This window comes from Halichoerus grypus, chromosome 1, assembly GCF_964656455.1.
Source record: "Halichoerus grypus chromosome 1, mHalGry1.hap1.1, whole genome shotgun sequence".
Classification (NCBI taxonomy): Eukaryota; Metazoa; Chordata; class Mammalia; order Carnivora; family Phocidae; genus Halichoerus; species Halichoerus grypus.
In genome coordinates, this window is record NC_135712.1 from 91,839,481 (window position 1) to 91,862,466 (window position 22,986).

General features: G+C 41.7%; 1 protein-coding gene across 4 annotated transcripts in view; it reads right to left on the reverse strand.

Annotated features, from left to right (window-relative positions):
* FNDC3B (fibronectin type III domain containing 3B) overlaps positions 1 to 22,515 on the reverse strand; it is a 336,800-nt gene extending 314,285 nt beyond the window's left edge. For 2 of the 4 annotated variants that reach the window (XM_078069227.1, XM_036075642.2), the window contains exon 1: positions 22,320 to 22,515. The gene's annotated coding sequence lies outside the window, so the exon portion shown is untranslated. Of the gene's footprint in view, positions 1 to 18,509; positions 18,585 to 21,412; positions 21,565 to 22,319 lie in introns of those variants that run through there. The other 2 variants (XM_078069214.1, XM_036075643.2) reach the window with 2 other exon arrangements.
* Positions 22,516 to 22,986: the final 471 nt, after the last annotated feature.

A 22,986-nucleotide genomic window follows, 5' to 3' on the forward strand; every position in this document is an offset into this window, starting at 1 on the left:
TTGACACAGGAGAAAGAGAAGTGAATGCCGACAGAATTACCTTCCCGCCACCCCCCCCCCCAAGGGTTTAACAGGCTCAAGTGGAAATTCCAAGGCAAGTACCACCATCAAAGGAAACTTCTGGGAGGAATGGAGTAGGAGGAGAGGGCATCGACCACTGCAAGATTCTGAACAGGAGGAAGACTTATAAGGAAAAGCAGGACTTTTTGAAGACATTTTGGGGTGACGCAGGTGATTTGGTAAAGTGCAAAGAATAGACTGCAAGCAAGACAAGACCAAGAATGCTACGTACTATGGAACATTTGAAGAAAAATAACAAAAACATCCAAAAATCAAGGCTTGCCTCGGAAGTATTTAATAAGGAAGAAAGGGAGCAAAAGATACAAGCAAAGAAGTAATGGCAATGGATCACTCCAAAGAGAAACCTTAATGATCTAAAGAGAGTACATGTGATTTTGCAGCAATAACTGGTACAATTCTCCTTCAAAGGAGTCACCAATAACTAGTATTTTAAAGAGGGAGGGGCGCCTGGGTGGCTCAGATGGTTAAGCATCTGCCTTGGGCTCAGGTCATGATCCCGAGGTTCTGGGATGGAGCCCCGCATGGGCTCCTTGCTCAGCAGGGAGCCTGCTTCTCCCTCTGCCTCTCTGTCTCTCATGAATAAATAAATAAAATCTTAAAAAAAAAAAGAGGGAAAATATCTTCTGATTCCACCTAAATTCACTTCTCCATTCATTCTCCTCTCATTCTGATCTCTATTAGCGAATAAGTTATTCACTTAATTAAGATTATATTTTCTCTCAGTGATATATGGGCTTCAGGAAATAATAGAAATCAAAATGACGAAGGATGAATGAATGAATGAATGAATGGGCAGATGAGAAAAGTACTTAGGAATACTATACATAAAATCAGCTCTGCTCAAATTGCAAAATGTCAATCATAATGCTCAAAGAATCATCAAACAGTGACAGAAAAATCCCACTTTCAGGAAGAAGAAAAGTAGCAGATGATTGGGGTACTAGAGACAGGTAACAGGCATGGGCATATAGAGGTGGGGAGAGGGAACTGTGCCAACCACAGAACAGAAAAAGAGTAAATTTCCAAATGGCCTGCGAGGGGCAGTGGGGGGAGCAAGTGGGGCCTGACTCTTCGCAGTAATGCCTGCAAAAGCACACTAGCTTCAGGCATCTTTACTGCATTCGTCAGAAACTGTTAAGAAGGAAGTAAAACTACACAAACTTAACCTCCATACCAGCATGAGCATCTCAGGCAACCGTTTTTCTCAGAATCCCTCAACAGGCAGCTATGCTGATACATAAAATAAATCAGGATTTTGCTAAGTGTCCCCCAGTAACCAGGTTCGTGCATCATGCCTAAGTTTGTGGAACAGAAAAGTTAATTCTGGGAAAAAAAGATCAGAGATCTCTTTACTTCTCTGCTCCAACTTAGTCAAGATTGTGTAACTTGTACAAACATAACCACTTCCTGCCCACTGAACAAAGCAATTCATGGCCTGGGCACAGTTTCTAAGAGGATTTAAGGGAAGAAATCAACCTGGCCATGTCTGACTGCAGTTCATTTTAAAGAAACAAAAAACGGGAAAATATAGATATCATTGTTTGGTTGAATAGTGGTCATTCTTTCTTTGCATAAGTTTCCTCCCACAAACAGACTGTAAATGACACACTGGGAAAAGAATTTGCTTCAGAATGGCTGTAACAATATATCTACCATCCATACCTTCAATTCATTATTAAAACATAATGTGCAGACTCTGCCATTTTGGAAGGAAAAAATAAAAACTGATAAACCTTTCCGAGTTCAGAAGCATCAACCATTCATATAGGATGGACTCTACGGAGGAAGAAGTATCTAATCAAAAAGGAAGGAGAGAGAGAAGAGAAAGAAAAGCAACCGTGGCTCCCAGCAACTTCCCAGGACTGGTTCCATGACCTCAGGAGGTCCAGGAACACTGCCCTTGTTTTTTGTACAACAGATTCAACTTTTTTGCTTAAGCTAGTCTGAGGCTTAAATAAACCCAAGACAAATAATTCTTGACTATTATTAACACCAAAAATCTTTCGATCTTCACATACTTTCAGGCATTTCAGTAATTTAATTTTTTTTAAAGATTTTAAAGTCCTCTCCACACCCAAAATGGGGCACAAACCTACAACCCCGCGATCTCAAGAGTCACATGCTCCACTGACTGAGCCAGCCAGGCACCCCACCTCAGTTATTTTATTTTTTTAAAGCAACTTGGGGATTTTTTTTTTTTTTTTTTGGTAAAGATTTTTATTTATTTATTTGAGAGAGAGCATGGAGGGGTGGGGGGGGACAACAAGCCGACTCCCACTGAGCACAGAGCCCACCACATTTCCATCCCAGGACCCTGACATCATGACCTGAGCCGAAGTCAGACACTTAAGCCAACCGAGCCACCCAGGTACCGGCCCCCACCTCAGTTATTTTATTTTTTTAAAAGATTTGTATCCATTTATTTGACAGAGAGAGAGAGATGGTGAGAGAGGGATCACAAGCAGGGGCAGAGGCAGAGGGAGAAGCAGGCTTCCCACTAAGCAGGGAGCCCGATGCGGGGCTTGATCCCAGGACCCCGAGATCATGACCTGAGCCCAAGGCAGACGCTTAACCGACTGAGCCACCCAGGTGCCCCCCACCTCAGTTATTTTAAAGTGAAAATCTCATATACTTCCAAGAATTAAAATTGGAACACAGCTTTAAAATTAATATCAAGCAAGTTTCCTCCTGGTTCAAACACATGGAGTATCAGTGTCAGTGTATTGCTGTGGTTAGGTCATTTATTCAGTAAACACTTACTGAATACTTACTGTTTGCCAGACACTGTATAAAAAGAAAAAGGGGTGCACTTCAGTGGCTCAGTCGGTTGAGCTGCCGACTCTTGATTTCGGTTCAGGTTCAGGTCATGATCTCCCGGTCCTGGGATGAAGCCCTGAGTCAGGCTCCCCGCTGAGTGGGGAGTCTGCTTGTCCCTCTGCCCCTCCCCCTACTCCTGCTCTCCCGCGCGCGCTCGCTCTCTCTCAAATAAATTAAATCTTTTTAAAAAAGAAAAAGGAAAGACATGGTCCCTGCCCTCAAGGAATTTGTTAATGGAGAACACAAAGAGTTATTAGAAGTCTCCCTGCTCCTTTCCTTGCCACACACCTTGACAGTTACTCTAACGCTACTTCTAATTGAACTGAAGGCTCCCTAAGCTTCAGGTCCTTATTCATGCAACCCATCAGTTCCTACAATCTTCTACTTCTAAAGGATAAATGAAAAGTAGGATGTGGGCCACTACGGGTTTTTTTCTCACCACAGTGGGTATCAGCCTCATAACCCAGGGGACACCAAGGAAAGCTTGGGTATGGGTCCAACTCATAAATATGCCTTACCCTCGGTCTTCTACCACCACGAACTCTCACCTGACTCTCACCTGAACACCACCTACAACTGTGAACATAACTACTACCAGCCCTTTACCCCGGAGCAATGGGACTGACTGACATCTAAGAGAGGAATTTATCAATTCTAATTAAGAGCCACTATCTTTCACTTTTTTTTTAAAGATTTTATTTTTATGTAATCTCTAATCCCCATGTGGGGCACAAACTCATAACCCAAGGTCAAGAGTAACACACTCTACTGCCTGAGCCAGCCAGGTGCCCCAACCATCTTTCACTTTTACTTATTCAGAGGTTCACTACAAAATTGAGTCATGAGAATCCTAAGAGAGAACATTTGAGAATCAAGTGTCAACTGGTTCATTATGAGGGTCCTCCCTTCAAGATGTTACACATCAACAAATGTTACACAACAACATTTAATAAGCTATAGTCAATTGAAGCCAAAGACCTCTCTCAGCTAACAGGAACTGAATACCTGGTTAAATCTTCACATTCCTGCAAATTCAAACATGTATTCCCTAAAGCTGAAGGCAGGAAGATATAGATCAAAAGATGCCCAACTGGTTTAAAACATTTCAAAATGAAGATTCTTACTAACCAAATCATTCAAAAGAACAACGCTAGGAAGAAACGCTACATGGCTTCTATTTGTCTAAAAGTTTTAATTCACCGAACTATAGATAAACATCCTTATACGCAATCATCCATTTAGTATCCTGGAAAAAATCTCGTTATGCTAAAGGTTAAGCAAGTTTATATAGGCTATCAGGTGTAATGTTTCCAATGATTACTTTTCCATGGCAAAACACAAACTGCCTTACTGATTAAGGAAAATAAACAATAACGCCTAACTTGTATCTTTGCCCTGATTTCTTGCCAAACTTAAATACACCAGATGTATTTCAAATAAATAGGTTAGACAATCTATAACAAATTCCAGCTAGTCGGTTAATAATCCATAAATAATACATAATCCAAATAGAATACAACCATTTCAAACCTAAATTCCTAATCATGAAAACAATTTTTCAGATCAAAACGTTTGACTCCCACTCTCTGAATATCAGGTGAAATTTCTCAAAGCCCTTAAACTAGTTTTATATGTAAGTTTCAAATTCCCCATGCCATAGCGTGCAATTAGTGTCAGGAGCCCTGAGGAGAACTAATCTCAGAGTTGTCAAAAAAAAAAAAAAAAAACACAACAACAACAACACGGGGGGAGTCTATGGTTCCTGAGACCCTTATTATGGAAAAGGCTAACAGAAAGCTATATTTCTTTTACAAATGAAATATAAATATGGATTTAAAAAATGTCCCCAAGATATGTTCTAGGTCATGTGCTACTGTTAAAATGTAATTTACAAAATACACAGATAAGCTATATACACTACAATTACTAGGAAAGATTTGTTTATTCTTGTACATAATTATAGTGACAAATGAATGAGGAAAATAAACGTCATGAAAAAGTAGTATGTCATGGTTGGTGACAACCAGAAGCAAGCTATTAGGAGCAAAACGGTTACCACTGTAGGCAAACTGCTAAAAGGTTTTAGGAATTAAGACGAAGAGAAAGGGCAACATTCACAAACGCTCCCTTGGTTCACTGTTCTCTTCCTATAAAGATGTTACAAATTCCTTTCTAACAGATCATCTTAGGAAGCAAAGAAAAAGCTCTAGGTACACAGTCAATATAACAAATACAACGACCTTAAGTTATGGTGCTTCAGCTACGGAACACAAGATGTTCTGTTCTACATGACCTACAGATCCATTAAAATAGAATGACTTCTTTTACCTCTAGACATAAAGACTGAAACATCTGCTTCTTCTAGCACTGGCTACTCCTGTGATTTTTAAGCAAGTCCCTTCAACTTAAGATCCTCTTTTCATCACATATTTCTGGGAAAATCCAACAGCTTTTGAATGTCTTAGAAGAATGAATTATATACCCACTGAGAATCTGTAACAGAACATCCCAATAAAGCAAACATCAAAATAGCAATAAAGATCTTTTACCTTGTTCAAAAAAAGATACAGGAGGGGTATCAACTTGCTTAAAAAAAAAAAATCATCTTTTAAAAGATCATCAAAACAAAGACACAAAAGAAGGAGTGGAAAGCAAGTGAGCTGTGAGATTAGGAGGTGTAACTCTGAAAGGCAGTACGATTAGGAGATGCGGGGACAGGCTCACGTATTTTCTCTGTAACGTTAACTAATACCAACTTTCTCTTCTTGTTATTAAGACCACCAAGTAACTGATTGCCTTAATGAATAAACAGACTGTCCTCAACATGAATGTTGCCAGTGAAAAGCAAACCCATCTTCTGGAAAAAAAAAGCTGTGACAAAGCCCTCCTTCAAGCAAATTTCCAACAGCCGGTGGGGGACAGGAGAAACTGGGCAGTCCGCAAGCTGCAGTATGAAGTCTAGAACTGTACCGGTTCTGACAATACTCAAGAAAGGTTTTCTACACACCTAACTTGCAGAAATCCATTCATGATTTCCATGTGAATAAGGGCCAAATGTCCCTACAATAGAGATTAAGAATAGCAAGGTGGTTTGTTTTTTGTTGTTGTTGTTGTTTTTAATGACATTGTTCTTCTCCCAGCCCAACAGTCAACTTCTATGCTGCACTGTAGGATGTTTTTTTTTTCCTCCCTGCAAGTTAGAAAATTTAATTTTCTTCATTTCCAGCCAGGGGCCATTCAAACAAATCTAATGGGTGTAGACAGCATTTCCTGCCTACTCTAAGAAAATAATAGGATTGCCATTATTAACATGGCCCGAGGCATGCACTGAGGTGGGGCAGTGAAGAAACTGACCTTTAATTTTCACCCGTTAGCCTATACTGACGGCCTGTACCGACGGCCTGGATTTTGTTTTTGTTTTTCTAATGAACGTGAAGGTTATTTTCTTCTCCAATGTTAAAGTCTAACACTGGTTCATTCACTCTCATGGAGCAAGACCGGCTCCAATCCCTATTATCCTTTCCATTCAACTGTGTTTATGTCTAGAAAAACCCTGCCAGTAAACAATCCACTAAAACTCGGTTTTGTTTTCTTCTCTTACTTTTTTGGACCTAGACTTCCAATTTTTAAGAAGTTGGTGAGGTTTAGGAACTGCCAAGGCAGAGAAAACTATTGTATTCACTGACACCTCTGCCAAACACTCCGTGTCATTCTAAAGAAATGAGCATCCCAACCATGCTAAGGTGGCTAAGATTTCCAGAAATACTTCAAGATCTTAACCTGCAGTGCACGGTTCCCCAGCAGTGGTGGCTTTATGCCATCACAGAAATGAGGCACACCGTCTGAAGTGGTGACCCAGAGATGAAAGGCAGGTCCTGGGAGCCCCACGGTTTCACCCACTGATGTCAAGGCCTGATCTTCTCTCTTAAAAACGGTTAGAACAACACCCACAAGAAAAGCGAGAGGGAATGGGAGGGAGGGACTCTCCTTTATTACAACTCTCCTTTGATCCTAGACTTTAGGAGAGGAAGCAGAGCTGTCCTATATCTACTTAAAAAGGGACAACCTCTCTTTGAGGGGGCAGGAAGGAAGAAAAATACTGGTAGAAGTAGCACTTGTAATAATTAGTACTGCTTGGCATTCAGACAGGCTTCTTTTTATATATTATTTCATTTTCTGCCCATACTATGTCACTAAGGCAAAGGAGCTCCAAGTACGGCTTTAGGGAGGAGTGGCAAAGCTATCCCTCACACAAGGATATTCAAGGAATCAGTGGCAAGGCCAAGAGAAAAACGATGGCTAATAGTCATATACACTTAAAATAATTGGGAACTTTTTTTTACATAACGATCATCCTGTTAAGAAGTATGTTCAACAGTTACATTGGTCTGTAGTCAGTAAGTAAAATAATAAAATAGCAGCTATCACTTGCTAAGCCCTTGTTCAAAGCTCTGTGCCAAGCCAGAGAGTCCTAAAAATTCCTGTTTAAAAAGCCACTGCAACTGAGTGACTTAACCAAAGTCAGACTTAGAAATCTACACAGTGCGGTCTCAAACTTAGGTCTTCTTCTCCAGAGCACATGGGTTCAGTCATTCCACTACATTACGACGGTTATTACCAAAAATATTAATTCCAAGTTAAACCCATAGTTTCCCATGCCCTCCTAATATAAAAATCATATGGACAATCTGCTTTTATAGACAGCGGCTGATGAATTCCCAAGGATTTCTTTTAAAAGAGGTTTCCTTTTAATCTACCTTACCTTACAATCAAACTTTCTAGAAAATCATTCTATACTTTTTCATGAAAAACGTTATGAAAGTTATTTCTTGAAACTTACTGAAGATACATGAACACAGCAATCTGTGTTAAAAACACTTTAAAAAAAGGTTCTCCGTTCATCTGCCAAGCAGAACATCTGACAGCAGACTAGAACTGTCCCTCTACTGAACTCATGGATGACTCAGTGGAAACTAGAATTTGGAAAACTTGCCATCCCACATGAAATATAAGAGGAACAAACTCGCTCACCTTTGTTGGTGCTACATCCTTCCCAAACCCTGGCCTCCTCTCTTCAGGCTACAATCTCTGCTCCTCACAAAGAGCAAAGAAGGAAAACTTGCAAAACTAGCAAGTTAATGGCAAACACTTGGGACCCAAAATTACTCCAAATGAAATAAAGCTAAGGTAATCTAGTAGAGAAATTTATTTGAATCCTTAATTCTTTCACTTTTGAACCAACTACTATGCCCTGATAGGTTTGAGCAAACTCCTGAGAACACTGAACTAATTGAAGAAAATCAGAAAGTGAAACATAAATAGGAAGTGACAGTCTCCATGTTTAAATTTAATATAACAAGCAAATGGCCAAGTCTACTAAAAAGCTAGGTTTTAAAATTCTTCAGATTCTTACAGGCATCATTAAGATCCAGTTAAAGCTATGGCTCAGTAATCACAAAGGGGGATTAAAATATGGCAAAAGCAAGTAGACCTGGAATAACTGTGTTTCTTCATTAATGAAGAAATTTTATGGTAAATTAAGATATCTGCTGCTAATTAAAGCCTGAAATAAAATATAAGCCTTAAAAGTTGCTACCCGTTTCCTCTCTCCCCCATACCTCTCCCTAAAAAAAAAAAAAAAAAAGAAAAATAGCATTTTAACAATTAAACTTACTTCCTTTCTAAGAGGCTCAAAACTACTGACTGTATAATTTCTTTGAACATGAGTCTACATACATGGGCAGGTTCAGTCTCAACATGAGTCTACATACATGGGCAAGTTGTAGTATCCCTTACCCAAAATTAAGTAAATTTCCACCTTCGGGTGATGGTGGTCAAAGCGTGTAAGGGTTAGACAGAAAGGGGTCCGAGCAGTTTAAAATAAAAACAAGCAAAGAAAATGCCCAAATCCTAAAACTAACACATTCCTTTTTTAATAGACGCTTGAAACTGTTTCTTTACATCTTAAGGGATACAACAGATTTTATTTTATTTTTTTTAAAGATTTTACTTATTTATTTGTCAGAGAGGGAGCACACAAGCAGGGGGAGTGGCAGGCAGAGGGGGAAGCAGGCTCCCCGCTGAGCAAGGAGCCCCACATGGGGCTCGATACCAGGACCCTGGGATCAGGATCTGAGCCAAAGGCAGCCGCTTAACCCACTGAGCCACCCAGGTGTCCCAGACTCTTGTGAGTGATCGCCAGGGTAATCTGCATCTGCAGACCTGCCACCAGCAAGCCTTGAAAGGTCGGAGCAGGCTGAGGCATCCCAGCCCCCAGCTTCCCGAAGAGAAGGACGCTCAGGCAGCCCAGCTCGGAGCAGCACTTCTCCACACGTTTCCCCATTTACAGCCTTCCTCCTGCGCAGAAGAGAAAGAAGGAAAGGAGGTCCTAACAGCCCTCCCCGTTCTGTGGGAACACAATCCCCAGAGTGGTGCAAAGCTCCTTCTGCGCCCAGAAGGGCATTTCCGGGAAGCAGCAGGAACTGGTGAGGTAAGACAGCCTGAGGGCGGCATCTTCATTAGTCTGAGTCCACCCACCCCCACGCAGGGAACGAAAGCAAGTCGGGCCCCACTTCAGAGCCTTGTCCTTAACTCACCTCAGTGAACTCACTTTCTAAAGATGGAGTAGAGAACTAAATGATTTCTAACAAAGGAAGCATTTAGGGTTGCCAGCTCCCCAGGTTTAGCCTGGGCCGTCTGGGAAAGCAACAGGGCTCCTCTGAATCCTGAGGTCACCTTTCATTAACCACAGGAGCTGCTGCTTTGAGCTCAGAGACGAGGCTCCCTCTAGTCACTTCTGTGCTGGTCCCATCTCTGTGGTTGCCTCTGGGACAACCAAACACCAGAAACTATTAGCCTTAAAAGGAGAAAAAGGGTTAGTATTAGGAGTAGCAGGCTCTGCTTTTCCAGGTGCAAATTATAAGCACAGGATCTTGCTCTGTATAAATTAAGTTAAATGAAAGGCTTCGAGGAGACGGATGTAAGATGAACAAAATTGTAGTACCACTCAGTGAAAAACCTCTTGGGAGTTTTTCAAATGTCTGAATAAGGTAAAAACTTCACTACCATTTCCTAAGCGACTGCTCTAGATTTTTTCCATTCACTATATTGAGTTTCTTATATATTACTTTTTACAAAGTATACTTTTATTTTCTGGTTTTTCTCTCATCCCAAGATTAAGTTGCTATTACAGAAAACAATCTAGGAAAATCTCTTGGGAAATGTCCAGAATATTATTTTTCTTTTTAAGATTTTATTTATTTGAGAGAGTGAGCGAGCGAGTGCACACAGCGGGGAGAAGAGAGAAGCGGGGGAGAAGAGAGAAGCGGGCTCCCTACTGAGCAAAGAGCCCACGTGGGGCTTGATCCCAGGACCCCAAAATCATGACCTGAGTCCTAAGCAGATGCTTAACCAACTGAGCCACCCAGGCACCCCTTATTATTGTTTTAAAAACAAATTTTAGGTTTCTGGGCAATAGACGGGTTGAGCACATGGAAGGCCTTCAGCTAATACTTAGCCTTAGAATCCAGCTAGCTAGCTACCTGGGAATACAAATAGACAAGTCTGGAGATACAAATAAGGTATTTCATGGGAACTACTGAGAAGCAGGGTGATGCAGCTGAAAAAAGGTCTGTAATCAGTCTAGGTGATATTTCCAACCTTCTATGCCTTTCTAATCTTCGATTCACTTAACATTTATAGGGCACCTGGTATGGACCAGTTCCTGCTGCACATACTGGAAACACACAGGAAAACAGAAAACAACATCTACCTTCCAGGATTACGTTTATGAATATGGCTGGTGCATGGTAGGTGCTTGACAATTACTGGTCACTATTACTATGTTTTACATCTGACTTGTGGTCAGAATGTTTGTAAGTTTAGTGCACAAATGACAAGTGTCCTACACTCGTTTCTATATAAAACTGCCAAGAGCTGGTTATCATTTTGCCCCAAAGAATATGATGATAAAATCATTTTAATTCCAAACCCTTTTCAGTTCTACCCTAATTCCTAACAGGAGTCCCTCTGGTCTCCTAACGACTCCTTCCACAACTTCTCTCCAGCCATTGGTCAAGGTCAATTTCCCAAACTTGCCTGGATCATATCATTCACCTGAAACACTTTATAAAATAACGACTCCCGGGCGCCTGGGTGGCTCAGTTGGTTAAGCGACTGCCTTCGGCTCAGGTCATGATCCTGGAGTCCCTGGATTGAGTCCCACATCGGGCTCCCTGCTCGGCAGGGAGTCTGCTTCTCCCTCTGACCCTCCCCCCTCTCATGTGTTCTCTCTCATTCTCTCTCTCTCAAATAAATAAATAAAATCTTTAAAAATAAAATAAAATAAAATAAAATAACGACTCCCAAGTGCCACCCCAGACATAATGAATAAGAGCCCCTTGCACCCTCCGCTCCACTCACACTATAATGCTCCAAGAGATTCTGCTCTTGGGACGCTTGGGTGGCTCAGTCGGTTAAGCGGCTGCCTTTGGCCTGGGTCATGATCCCAGAGTCCTGGGATCAAGTCCCACATTGGGCTCCTTGCTCAGCAGGGAGCCTGCTTCTCTCTCTCCCTCTGCTTGTCCTCCCTCTGTCAAATAAATAAAATCTTTAAAAAAAAATAAAAAGATTCTGCTCTTCTCCAGCATACTTTAACTCCACCTTCTGAATAAGGTAAAGCTCCTTACCTTCAAATAGCCGAGGTCACTCTCCTCAGGTTTCTATGATGTGCTCTTTGACCCGTTCTCCATGGCTTAGTTTTACTAAGGTTTTACACTTTGGCCACTAGTCTAGCAGAATCAACTATCTCAGCTGGGCCCCCAACACCTCAGCAAGGCACATTTTGGTTTATTTCCATCCCTTCATATCACCCTTCTAGAATTTCCCTATAAAAGGATTATTTTAAACTACCACAAATCTCTAAAAAATTACCTTTTTCATAAAATAATTGCCGTAATTCCCAAACTGAGTCCAATGGATATGCAAAATATATATAATCAAGGACCACATTTTTAGGGAATACAAATAGAAGCTATTTGTTAAAATTTTCAAAATCAATGAGCAACCTAACAGAGAAATGAAAAAGCCCATTTATTCTCTGGAAAACCTTCATTTCTTTATTTTTTTTTTTTTAAGTAAACTCTCCACCCAGCATGGGGCTTAAACTCACGAACCCAAAATTAAGAGTTGCATGCTCTACTGGCTGAGCTAGCCAAGCGCCCCTTTCATTTCTTTAAAATAGTAATAAATGCAAAGCCAGACTTGCACTGAAGGTGACTCATGCCTTTGTTTTACTTTAAATATTTATTAGATCCCCACTATGAGGGAAAAAAAAAAAAAAACCTTACGAACACTGTTGGAAACACAAAAATGTCCACAACATGGCCCATGCTTCTAAGAGGTCAACTTCAGTAGAAGAAATACTGACAGAGCACCTGAGGAGAGGCACCGCACGAAGTGTAAATGGTACATTCAACCTGGGAATCCATCCATTCAACCATCCAAGGGACATTTACTATGCACTCACCATGAAAGACCCTAAATCAGTTATCATCCTTACATTCAAGTTAGGGGAGCAAGGAGACAACTGGACAACACTGAAAAGGACAAGCATTCTCAAAAGTACAGATAAAGTGCTAGAAGAATTTAAAGAAAATTACAAATGACCTAAAAGGAGGCTCTGGAACATAATGAGGATATGCAAAATGGATAGGACATTCTTTTCTTTTGAGTAGGCCAAAATCAATAAAGAGCACTCTGCAAACATGTTATAATTCTTCATGTCTCTACTACATATAAAGAGATCATGGCTCTCAGTGCCTTTTGATATCAGTTGGTAATGAGAGTGCCTGTGGAGTAATTAGACCACAAAAATGGCCTGCTATGGCATGAATACTATTTACATACACAACAAAGAAAATACAGCATACCCATAGAGAGAGCAGAGTACACACTCACTACCATCATATACCCTTGCAACTTCATACTGTTTTCCAGGAGTTCAGGAATTAAAGAACTGTTATGGACGACAAATGCTTTTTTTTAATTAATTACATACATATATAATTAAAGCAATGTAATTTTCCCTATAACCTATTTGTATATGAACTTAAATCTTTCCACTTGAATTTTTATGATATTTCTAGTATTCCTAACATGTATTTATATCTGATGTTTAAGTTTTATACTTAATCACTTAATGGGAATCCCGCCATCTTTTTACAAGTGACCTACCCAAACTCAACACCAATATCTCAGAAGCAAAAAACAAAAAACAAACCACCAACATTCAGGGTGCAATAACTACCACAAAATTATTAGCTGCTAGGGACAAGTTCATAATGAATAAAACAGAATACTACATGCTTTCTTTCACTCTATCCCTTCCAACAGGGTTTAGTCTAAGGAACTAAAGAATGTTAGCACCTAAACACTTCCAACATTAGTACTAACTGAGATGACTAAGAACGTTTCTGAGTGGAAATGAAACTTTTTCCTAAAGTACTGAAGATGACCAAATGGAATAGAAAATATGACAAGTCTAATTGTACATCCCTGGTTTTTAGATGACTCACAGTAAAAGGACAGAGTACCTTTCCGTGCCTACATAGTCTGTGGATATTAATAAACTACCGGGTTCATCTAAATATTAAAAGGTCTTTTTTTTCCCCTCCAGAGATCTACTACTTTTAAACAGTCTCTTAAATTCAGTCAGTTAATAAAATGAGGACACTCTGATCTCTAAAAATGGCCTGCGGGAATCTCCCTTTAGAATGCAATAGGAGGAGGAAAGAATAAAAGAAAAAAAAAAAACCTACATACCACCAAGGAGGTAGACCAAGGCGGAGCAAATAGAGACAAACTGCGATGGTGTGGAATAAATCTCCTTCAATACTTTTTCTTGTTTATTATTATGGTAAAATATACATAACAAAACATTTATCATTTTGACCATTTTTAAGCATACAATTCAGTGGCATTAAGTACATTCACAGTGTTGTGCAACCATCACCGTGAATCATTTCCAAAACTTCATTATCCCCAACAGAATCTCTATACCCATTAAACGGTAACTCCTAATCCCCTTCCCCCTAGCCCTGGTAATCTCTATTCTACTTTGTGACTATGAATTTACCTCTTCTAAGTACCTCATGTAAGTGGAAACACACAGCATTTGTCCTTTTGTGTCTGCCTTACTTCACGCAGCATAATGTTTCCAAGGTTCATCCATGTTGTAGCATGTGTAGGAATCCCAATCCTTTTTAATGGCTGAATAATATTCCATTGTAAGTATATACCACACTTTACCCATTCATCTGTGAATGGACACTTGGGTTGTTTCCACCTTTCTGATATTATAAATACTGCTGCCATAAACACTGGTGTACAAGTATCTGTTGGAGTCACTGCTTTCAGTTATTTGGGGTACATACCTAAGAATGTAGTTGCTAGGTAATTCTGTATTTAATTTTTAGAGAAACCACAAAACTTTTTTCCAGCAGCTCTACCTTTTTCGTTCTCAACAGCAAATATAGTAGGGTTCCGAGTCAATGTACTTTTAAGTCTTTTCTGATTCACTAATCCAAAATAATGTTTACCTCTATTACTCTAAATTGGAATAATTTTTCTTAAGAAAAACCACAAAAGAAAAACCAGAAAACAGCAATATCTAAAGACAGTATTTTCCCCCTAAACAACTTAAACAATGGAAGATACAGTTTAAAAAAAAAAAAACACTTCAAAATAGAAAATGAAGCATAATATCCTAAAAATGTATTAAGTATCCCACACATACAACTTATACTGTAAAAACTGGTCAATCTGACCCCTAAAAAGTCATATGCTAGAAAACTTCATTGTCTGAGTAATTGCATGTAAATATACGAATAATTTTAAAGAAATTTACTGTTCTTACCGCTCAGTTCATTCAGCTGCCCGGGAAGGTCCTGCTTTAGTAAAAGCAGAGGAGGAGGGTGCGTAATGGGCTTGTTTAACTACTACTCACGGCTTTCCACACGTTTGCCCAAACAGCGGAGGCAGGGGAGATGGGCAACTGAAAGTAATAATGATGTTCTTAAACCTTTAACACCTGCTCTCACCGAAATCTGCCATCAAGTGCTTACAGGTGATAAAAGAAATTAACAAGTAGCGAAGCAAATGTCAACAGAAAAACTCCAAAACAAATAAACAGGCATAGTTGGAGTCTATTGGTGGGGGTAGGGTGTGATAGATACTTGTTTGTTGTTGTGATTTACTCTGGATACAAAAATAGAGTTCTAACTTTTGCTAGTAAACTGTTCCTAGCATGGGACAGCATTGAGTAAATCAACAATGTCCAAGGGCTCCTGCATTCTATGAAACGCCCCCCAGTAGAACTAGCTTCAACCCCTATTGCAGTTTTACACTGCTTTTAATAAAATGATTTTTCCAAAGTGCTTAAAAGTAGTTTGTTCTCCTAATTTGGAAAATATATTCCCTCTTATGATCTATTTAAACTGCTGTTACAGGAAAACTTTTTCATATAGAATAGTAAACCAAACTTTATCCTAGACTTGCCTGGATAATTGCAAATTCCTAATTAGTTACATCAAGAACAATGGAGTTATTTTTAATAGAGACCCCTCTTTCACCAGTTGTGGAGAAGCTGAGTCCCTTAAGAATAAATTAAATCATGCCATTTCCTGGGATTTTAGAGTCTTCAATTACCTCTCAAATTTACCACATTTGCTCAAGTATAAAGACAATTTTCTAGACAGTTATTTCAACAGAAAGCTTTTCATAATGGAAGACCATGAGTTGGTATTATACTTAGTTTAAGGAAACTTTTCTGATTCGTTGCCTTTATAAAAATCTTCATCTTCCAGAGTCAAAACGGGATGTATCAGAAGCCTTCAATTCGAATATAAATTAAGTTTTAAACATAGCCTGTAAGTGCTCCAATTTTAACATTTCTCAAATTTCAGAAAGGATTAAAGAATTGAAGTTGCCACCACCCTGCCCTAAGAGTTTGGTGGCAGACACCGTTCTCTACACAACATTCCAAAAACATGAGGAAAATAGCCCTGTAAGTTAATAAAAAATGCTTTGCATTTGCCCCAAAAAAGTCTGAATAGAGTAGAATACTCCATTAACGAAGAATCTAGTGTAGAACTCAATAAATGCTTTCCGGGGCAATAAACAAGTGAATGAAATAAAATTAAATACCATCTCACTAAAATCTTCTCCCTCTTGTTATTTAAAACTGACAAGCAGTTGTCAAGATATCAAAGAAACAAAACCTCAGGAGCCAATGCCTGAAACAATAGTGAGTACCGCCAAGGGCATTGAAAATTACAATCCCGGAGTCACCAGAATGCTAAACTTGCATACCTCAACTAGGGGCAAAAAAGAGAAAGATTCAAAGATGGATCCACTTTCAAAATGAGAAATACGCCCACTTGTAGATGGCTAACCACTGGATCTCCCTACCTTACCTGATTTACATTTGGCGGCTTAAAAAACTTCCCGTCCCTCTATCCCCTTGCCCAACCCCCCCATATTTTTGGTCCCCAAGGACTGATCCTAAACAGTTAAACTGCACCATAAACAACTCCCCTCCAGATAAGCTCATGACTAGGGACTAGCCTCTCCTAAGCGCCCAACTACCATCAGGTCATCCTCCCAGTGAGCCTGTGCTTGACTTCTACAGAGACCTGCCTCTGTCTAACCACAACGATTCAAGTATTTTCCGCCTTTTGAAGCACATAACACCATACCATACTTTATATTTTTTAATGATTTATTTATTTATTTTAAAGAGAGAGAAAGCACGCGAGAGTGCGGGAAGGGACGGAGGGAGAGGGAAAGAAAAACTTTAGCAGACTCCTCGCTGAGCACAGAGCCCCATGTGTGGGGCTCCATCTCAAGACTCTTGAGATCTTGACCTGAGCTGAAACCAAGAGTCAGATGCTTAACCGACTGCGCCACCCAGGGGCCCCACCATACTTTATATTTTAAGGCAAAAAAGTATATATATACACACCTATGAATATTTTCCTATATTCAAAGGCGTTCTAAGTAAACTAAAGAATAAAGTTTCTCCTCAAGCACTTAAGTGTATTCCCAACAGCCATACGATGAGAATTAAGGTTTGCTTGAAAATCTTACCACAAAAAACTCTCATTTAATGGACACATAAACTCTCGTTAATGTGAAGAAATGGCAATTATGATTTCTAAAATGGAAACATAGGTAAGCTGCAAAGCTACCTCTACCTGAAAATATTCTTTTCCCCCCATTCTCGGCTGTAATTACTGAAAGCTCAAATAATAGGCTTACTAAGATAATATACAATGACTAAAGCCTTCTGCCTCTATCATTCAGTATTGAAAGTTCCTCTAAAAGACTGCCCTTTCTCCCTTGATCTCAAGAAAAACCCCAAATCAAGCAGACTGTCGTGTCCACGTCAGCAATGCTAGCCAGCTATAAGCTACATCTAAGGAAAAACTTCCCCAAAACATGGAGCTGGGATGACCTACGTACAGTACAATTTTTGAGAGGTCACAAATCAACTATTCTATCAGAAGAGAGAGAAAATGAACACCGCAACCTAGAGCTTTAAGCTTTATTTACTCATCAAAAAGGGGAAAATAAATTATCTTTCACACTGTCCACGTGCAATTTGGAGGTCCCTAAAAATGTGCTAAGTAATGTAACAGAACAGCTATTTTAAACTTTGGAATATAACAGACAATGGAGTTTGCATAAGGCTTTACCAAACACTTTCCAATACACTGACTCATTAATCCCTTGGACAACCATTTGAAAAAAAAAAAAAAGGTATGGATGAGATGTTTTCTCTTTATAATAAAATCAGGAAACCCAAACTGAGAGACGTTCAGAAGTTTATAAAAAAATACACAGTTAAAAAGTAAAGTAAGTCCTTGGCAGAGTAGATACTCTGATTTCAAACTGATGCTCAGAGGCAGCCCTCACCAGACATTTAAGATTTCTAATCTTTGCCCATTATTTGCCCATCTTTCAACATCTTTTGTCTTTTAAAAGATTTTAGTAAGTCTCTTACTTGTATTAAACGCCTTGACGTTCGACAAATGGAACCATGTATCATGAGTTAAATGGTGTTTCCTATGTTGGTCACACTCACGAGAGAACACTATAATCCTATTTATAACCTGGTTCCTTGAAAATAACTATGCTCCCAAGGGTCAGGAATGGGTATGAAAAGGGTGTTTCAGCTATCTCAACAGTGTCATTAACTAATGACTCACCTGTAATTGAATTTACAAGTTTGAAAGAGCTGGAGGCCATGCAATTCATGTTAACACTAAAATAATACAGATCAATTTAAAGCTGATTTACAAGTGTAGGTCTTTCAGGATCAAATAATGCTCTAGTACCAGGATCATGAACTGCAATTAATCCTGGGAAGTACAATAACTATGAAAGACACAAGAGATTCAGATATATTTATACTGAACCTGGAAGTTACTTCTTTAAAAATCCTAATAAGATTACTTTATCATTTGTCTTTTCCTGAAAGTAGTATGCTCCCCCCCCCCCAAAAAGTATTCAGTTACTGGACATTTATAGATAGAATCCAGATAAATGCTTACTTTAACAGGAGCTGGAATTTTCACTATTTCATACAAAATCAAGAAAGTTGTTGAACTCCTTCTATCAGATGAATTCTAAAACACAACAAAGATAAATTGGACTCACTAATCAGAAAACTACTTGACCATTTGCCACCAAGAGTATTCCTGGCTGTTTGTTTCCTCTTAAATATATTCTTCCTAATTCATAGATGAAATATAGTGTTTTATATTTGAATTTATTCTTTGGTAGTAAAGCAATGATTTTAATTCTTCAGATTAATTCTGCAACTACATAAGGAAAAGTGAATGATGGTTTCACATTTTTATTTACCTGACACGAAGTCATATGGAAAGAATCACCCAGTGACTAGGTAAACACAGTTATTAGCAGGTTATTTTTTTTTAACCCCCCCCCGTCAGTGATTTTTCATATTGCCTCCTATTTACACTCCTTTATTACACTAAAATAACCAACAAGCTCTGCCTTTTCAGCAGTTCCTATAAAAGATTATTTCAACCAAACAAGAAAATGTCATTTACATTTTTGTCCATCAATTTAAACTATGTTATTTTAGCATTAAAAAAAAAAATGTGTTTATTTTATCCACTCAAGGTATAAAAGCAAAACTGAGCTATAGCTAAATCCGCACTTAATTCCACTGGAAGGCTGAATCTAAGCATCTTCTGGTGAAGAAAGAACACTGAACTAGATCTAAAAAGCAATACGATCCAGTTAAAAGTGAACATATTTGGGAGTCAGAAAGTTCTACATTGTGATTTCCAATATGGTAACCACTAGCCACAGTAGCAGTTTAAAATAATTAAAAGTAAATACAATTTTTTTAAAAAGGTAAATAAAATGTAAGATGGACTTCCTCAGTTGCACTAGCCACATTTCAAACGCACAAGAGCTAACGTGCCTTGTGGCTACCGTACTGGACAGCAGAGCTAAGGAGCCATTTCTGCCGTCAAAGAAAACCCTGTGGGTAGCAAAGTGATCTTACACAAGTTAGTTTAATTCCTGTGAACCTCAACATCCTTGTCTGTGAAATGTCGATAACATCACGTAAATTTAAAGACTGTTATTACAATTTTAATGAGATAATATATAAAAACTCACAGTATATAGGGCTTAGTACACATTAGATAATTCAAGAAAGAGTAGTTATTAATACAATCATATATTAGACTTTAGCCAATGATAGCAACGCTGGACAAGTCACTTTCCCCCCTGAGCCTCATTCTCCTACACTGAAAAGTTTAAGAAGTTCTTCTGGCTAACGTCTAAGGACACTATCAAATCCTACCATGTTAAATGAAGTGTTAAGCAAAAGGGGCACAATCTCTTACTGAATAAATTACTACCTAGGCTCCTATAGCCTCCTAGCCAATCCCAAGCATTCTTCCAAAAACCCCACAATACTGGCTCTCCAACAGTCCACAGTCTGATGCGGGCTATTTATAAAGTCTGTCTTAAAAGGTTACGGGAATATCCTTCTGAAATTGTATATACTGTAATTAGAAACTACAACCCCTATTCCATGATGGTATCTTGCACTTTTCACATCTCTTTTAAATGAACACTATCCTTACAGATAAGTTTTTCTCTTAGTATTTAAACCAGAACACTTTAAAAGCACATGAGTTTAAACAGAACTTTTTAATGATTTTTTTTTAACCAGCTATGCCTCATTCTTACCCAGTTTGTGGGTGACCCTCGAGTGTCTAAACAAAGTGAGAATTACACCTTCATGGGTGAGATCTCCTTGCAGGGTCAGAAACATGCCCAAAGACTTTACTCTGGTTAACAGCTGCTCCCTGGGAACCAGGAAATTGACTGAACGCTAGGTCTACAAAGCCTGCCTCCAATGAGGGGGAACCAAGGGCCCCCACACAAGGCACAAAACCAGGGCGACTGGCTGCCTTGGGGTATAGGCCTCTTCCCCAGCCTGTTCAGGACCCCAGGGTCACAGCTTTAATTTGAAGAGTGGAAGAGCAACTCAGACAGTGGAGATCAGAACAGAGCGGTGCATTTTTGCCCAAGGCCTGCAGCCTCCAAAAAAAAAAAAAGTGTTATTCCAGAGCAGATTCCTTTTCTTCCGGGTCTGTCTGCTCCCTCTGACTCTTTGCCCACAACCGCCGTGCCTCCCCTTTCCCAATGCCCCACCTCTCTCCACTTTTCAAAAAAAAAAAAAAAAAAAATGTGTCTTATTCCTCTCCCTTAGTTTTCCCTAGCAGGGCCTGGAAACTGGAGGAAATTCAAATCAAATTAGCCGCACATTAAAAAATAAACGGACAAGCAAATCAAAGGGTGCCCACCCAACAAAAGATCTCTCCCGTTCCAAAATATGATTAAGCCTGGGTGTGAGAAGGGGAGGGAGACTAGAAACCGACAGGGATGGAGAGATAAACGTGTGGATTTGGGGCCTCAGCGTCGGCCCATCGCGGCCAAATTCCATTTTTTTTTTTTCAAGGAAATGCTAGGCTGAAGAGAAAATAAAGAGTTGTAACTTTTAAGGAAGTCAGCAAACGGCAATGTCTGGATAATATGTCACTGCTTCCCTTCGTCTGGAATGGCAGGGTGGGAGCTGGGATTCGAAAAGCTCCAACTCCAATCGCGCACTCCTGGAAGCCTCCCCGCCAACGGCGCCGCCAGGCGGCCCAGCCCCGTCTCCCGGGACACCGGGCCCTGGTGCTTGGGCTCCCACGGGGCGCCCGGACCCGGACCTTTGGGAAAGTTCGCGGGCACAGCCCGAGGCCCCACTTTCCTCCCAGGGTGACAGGGCCTTCCCACGCCGGCCGGCCCCCGCCCCGCCGCGGGCACCAGACGGTACGCGCGGCCCCTCCCGGCCGCCTCCGGGAGCGGATTCCGCCGCCCGCCCCACCCCCGGCCCGGGCGCCCCTCGGGGTGACCGACTGACCGGAGCTCCGCTGGCCCACACACCGGGTCGCCCGCTCCTTCCCGCCGCGCCCCGCTCCCCCGCCCGATCTTCCAGCCGCTGGGCTCGCCGAGTCCGGCCGGGGCCGCCGGTTACCGCCCCCAGCCCGGGGGGGGAGCCCGGGGGGCAGGACGGAGAGGGAGGACGTGGCGCGCACGGAGGTGGCCAGCGGCGAGGCGGGGAGTGTCCTGGAGAGGCCCGGCCGGGGACAGGGGGCCGGCACGGCTCCCGGGGCTGCGGGCCCGGACCCTCCCCGCGAGCATCCCGGGGTGCGAGGTCCCGGCCCGCCCCCGCCCGGCGCGGAGAGGCGGCCCCAACTTCCAGCCCCACTTCGCACGCCCGCCCTCCTCCCTCCACCATATGGAAATCTACAGCCTCTGAAAGTGACACGTCGAAGATTCCTCGGCCTCTCCGCCCGCCCTCCCCCTCCCGGGCAGCGTTCCTGCCGCGGAGATTCCGGGAGGGGGAGCGGATTCCTCGGACAGAATCTGCTGGGAAGGATGGGGAGGACGAGAGGGGGAGGGAGAGCCCGGGAGCCACTGCCCAGATTTTTTTTTCATCAAGAAGAATCTACCCGCTTCTTTCCCTCCTCCAAGCCCAGGCAAGCTGGGGGGACGGGCGGGGGACCCGAGCCCAGCAAGATGCGGCCCCAAAGTGGAGGCCAGCCCCTTCCCGGGCCCCGTGTTCCCGGGGTGCCCAGGCGAGCGCGGGGTGCCCCAGGAGTCTGGCGCCAAGTTTTCCCGGGAAGCCCGGCGCGCCAGGAGCGCTCCGGGACAGGATCGCACTACAGCGGACTCGGCGTCCGGCCGGGGCTTTCTAGCGCGCGGGACCCGGCGGCCGAGGCGCGGAGTCCCAGTCCCCTCCAGTCTCCCGATCCTGCACGCCTTACCTTCCCTCGGGCTGAAACGCGGGGCTCCGGGCGCGCCACACACCGGGGTGCCCACGCCTTCTCAGCCGGCAGCCCCGAGGATCCCCGCTGCCCCCTTCGCTGCTCCCGCCGCCGCCGCCGCCGCCGCTCTCCTCCTCCTCCGGCCGCCGCCGCCGCTCAAATAACTACCAGGAGGGTTTGATGGGGGATTCCGCCATGTCAATGATGTCGGGACCACATGGGGATTTGGGGCCCGCCCACTGCCGTAAACTGCAGAGTAAAACCGCCGCCAAAAAAAAAAAATCTCAGATTCGCAGGGCTGTGGGAGCCTCCTTTCTCCCAGGCCTGCACAGCTGAGGAGAAACTCTTTTTGATTCAGCCAGACTAAAGAAGTCTGAGGCTTAGGGGAACTAGCAGCTCCTAAAAAACGAGGGCTGTGCGTTCTGCAAAAGATCGCCAAACACCAATATAAATGCAGTGTTTGCTGAGTAATAATCAGAGCTAAGACTATGACGTTTTTTCATTTACACAGCTAACTTTTTTAAATCCCCACAACCTTGTGAGCTATTTTGTCACTCGCTTGTCTATTTCCCACAGCACTTGTTCATACAACTAACATAGCGTGAACAGATTTTTATGACACCAAAGTCAAAATGTCTATTTCCCCCTTTCGGTACCCAATATGCAC